Raw genomic sequence first — 3,940 nt, 5'->3', positions numbered from 1 at the left:
CATCACAAAGCGCTTGGGTCTTTCCACCTGACAAGCTCAGCATCTTCAACCACTAAGCCACCCTACCTCCTTGGATAAACAATAACATAATACCACTTTACAATGCTTTGGTAAGGCCACACCTGGAATACTGCATCCAGTTTTGGTCACCACGATGTAAAAAAGATGTCGAGACTCTAGAAAGGGTACAGAGAAGAGCAACCAAGATGATTAGGGGGCTGGAGGCTAAAACATATAGGGAACGGTTGCTGGAATTGGGTATGTGTAGTTTAATGAAGAGAAGGGTGAGGGGTGACATGATAGCAGTGTTCCAATATCTCAGGGGCTGCCACAAAGAAGAGGGAGTCAAGCTATTCTCCAAAGCACCTGAAGGCAGGACAAGAAGCAATGGATGGAAACTAATCAAGGAGAGAAGCAACCTAGAACTAAGAAGAAACTTCCTGACAGTTAGAACAATTAACCAGTGGAACAACCTGCCTCCAGAGGTGGTGAATGCTCCAACACTGGAGGTTTTTAAGAAGAGACTGGACAGCCATTTGCCTGAAATGGTATAGGGTTTCCTGCCTGAGCAGGGGGTTGGACTAGATGACCTCCAAGGTCCCTTCCAACTTTATATTATTATTATTATTATTATTATTATTATTATTATTATTATTATTATTATTATTATTATTATTATTAAACACATTGATATTATCCAAAAGAATAGAAACCAAATAGCGTGGAAAGTCACAAGGTTGTCAATTTTAATAGCTTATCAAAAACAGTCCAGTGAAAGGGTCACACAGTGATTTACTATATTTCTTTATCTTTCATTATGTAGTGTAAATTACTCAACATATATACTCTGTAGCCTTGATTTACTCCCAGCTCTCTCCTGCAAGTTTGGCAGTCCAGCAATCACTCTATACATTCCAAATATATATATATATACTTGCAGCTAGCTCCAATTATTCTGGTTTCTTATTTAACTGAGCATTTTTCTCACAACAGTGGCAAGGGGCAAGAAACACTGTGACTGATCAAACCCACTCACCTTGTTCACATCTAAAATTCCTTATGAAAACAAATTGAACCTTGAAACGTATACGAATTGAACTGCCATAATTAGATAGTCAGTTGTGAAAATTATATCAGTTTTGCCCTCAGCATGTTTAACCCCATGTTACAACAAGTTGCCAAAGGTACTATATAATGTGATATTTTGAAGATTTCAAATTCCATTCAGCATAACTCCAATAGGTGATAGTGAGATAGTGAAAGTGAAAAGACACAGCAGCAGAAGAAAGAATTGATGTTATGCCCTTTACTTTGTTACACAGTAGAATCAGTAATGAGCTCTTAGTATTCATTGCTGATTATGAGTACTGATGAGCTCTCCTGATTTGCTATACTGCTGTTAACTGAGATGTTTAATAAAGGGGCTGAAAAAGTCCTATACAATTCTCAGGCATGATCATGTCAACTGCCTTGATCATCTCTATATTCCATAGGGAAGTGAAACTATTGACAGAACTGCATATCATACTGTCTGGAAAATCCCCCAGGCCTTTTGAAGTCCCCTGAAATCCAGTAACTTCTAGGGATAGTCCATTTCATTAGTTCTCCCACTTTTCTAGAGAGGAATAGGTGCAGTAAATCTGAATCCCAACTGGAAATGTGTGTGTGTGTGTGTGTGTGTATTTGTGTTTTGTGTATTTGTGTGTGAGAGAATGTGTGTGTGTGTGACTTGCCAGGTGTGTTGACTAATAACAATTTGAGAAAGAGCTGTGATTTTCATGATTCTGGAATCCTGAGCATCCCTAATTAAGTCAGTTCCTGCATAAATATTGAAATATTGCAGAATTAAATTCTAAATATTCACAATAGCAGTTTCACAACCATCTCTGCCAGCTTCAGTAAGGAGATTGAAAGACAGTGGCATGATAAAACAGAAATAGAATTCCCTTCCTTGCCTGAGTACGGATTGCAAGATACATATCCCCTAAAATGGTCTTTGAATGGATCTGGGACTGTGTTCAACTCTTCACAAGGAAAAGACTTTACCACCATTGCATAAAGCATCAAGACAAAGCGTTTTTCATAAACTACTATAAAATATAACTATTCTCTCAAGTGAGAATTTTAGCTTTCTGAAAATATTAACTATTTTCTCATTCCATGAGTTCATGTGAAAGACCACTGACCATTCCTAGGGATTATATTTTTCCCATGGAATGATATATTAATTCAATTATAAATATTTTCCTATGACAGATAGAGATGTTCATAATAATATTTGAGTAGCACTGACATTCAGAGTCCTGGATGTTTTCATTTTCAACACTATATGCAGTTTGGAAATACTGTAGAGGTTTTGCACATGCATAAAGAAAATAATCTTCTGGAACAATATAGTCTATCCCTCTGTGTTAAACTCAATTTGCAAAGATCCATTTGGATTCTTTTGTACTGTGAACAGAACATTATTGTGGATACAGGACCAGAAGATGAATAACTTTATGCTTCTGTGTCCAAAGAGGGGAGGAGGGAATGTGACATGTTGAAAGAAAAGTTTTGGAAAGCATGGAAGACTAAATTGGCACAGATGCTTAATTGCCTCAGGTGCTCTGGGCACACAGCAGGCATCTTAATGAAGCAATACTTGCAGAGCCTTTGGATTTTTGCAACACATTTGGCTGCCTCAAATTATTGCCAAAAATAATTCAGTCTATAAATGATACAGAATGATTGCCAGCAATGCGTCACTGAAGGTGCAAACGCACATTTAAAAAAAAATAGGAAGAAGACAAACTAAAAGAACTTCACCCTTTTTTCTTCCTGCACTGTCAAAAATTCTTGTTCAAAATATGTAATCTCAAAATTACTTTTGGCAGGGACAGGTTGATAATGTTAAAACTAACATTTCCTGTTCACATTCACAATTCATCACTAGGAACAAATTAAATTCATTTTAATTCCAGTAGATTAGTTTTATAGTCTAATCCTTCTTAGCAGCTCCGTGTTGACAGATGGAAAGCTATCAGCATCTCATCATAGATTTTATGTTTTCATAGGTCTTTTCTGAATAAAAAAATGTATTTGATGATTGCCCAGTTCACTTTTAACAAAAATTGGCTTTTTACTGAGTCCATAAGTAAATACTACTCTTGCCAATGGACACTATTAGAACTAAATCCTGAATAGCCCAAAGAGTCTATACATCCTGATTGTTGGGGGCAATTAAGCTGACTTTGTAATAATGCCGCTTGGGGGGGGTGTGAAAGCCCTAATAAGCAGGCATATACATAGAATGAAGGCTACTGCTAAGTTTGTAAAGCCGCCCTGAGTCTTCGGAGAAGGGCGGGATATAAATGGAATTTAAAAAAAAAATCATCCACAATTGTCAGTGAATCATCTCCCTCCCAAATCATATCCTAAGGATAAGGAGCAAACAGTAAGAATAATCTTATAATGAACTAAAAAATGAAAGGAAAATGAACAACTTCACATATAGAAATCCTAAATATGTACCTGTTTCTACATTGATTTAATACCCATGAATCATTTCTTAAATGACCACTATTTATACATATATATTCTGTAACAGTCTCTATTTCTCTGGTGGTCTTCAAATGTGTTGGGCAATTCCTATGTACAGTATGCAGTTATTTAGGTGTACACAATATAAACAGAATTTAAAAACCGTGATAATGCCTATTAAAGGCTTCTAAAAAGCAAGATTGATAATATTAGTGGTTTTATGGATTATAAAACCATAAGTAAAGGTAAAGGTAAAGGTTCCCCCGCACATGCGTGCTAGTCGTTTCCGACTCTAGGGGCCGGTGCTCATCTCCGTTTCAAAGCCGAAGAGCCAGCGCTTGTCCGAGGACGTCTCCGTGGTCATGTGGCCGGCATGACTAGACGCCAAAGGCGCACGGAACGCTGTTACCTTCCCACC

The sequence above is a fragment of the Vipera ursinii genome (assembly GCF_947247035.1).
Source record: "Vipera ursinii genome assembly, chromosome: 3".
Lineage (NCBI taxonomy): Eukaryota > Metazoa > Chordata > Lepidosauria > Squamata > Viperidae > Vipera > Vipera ursinii.
The sequence above is the reverse complement of the archived record's forward strand: the minus strand, read 5'-3'. Positions refer to the sequence as shown.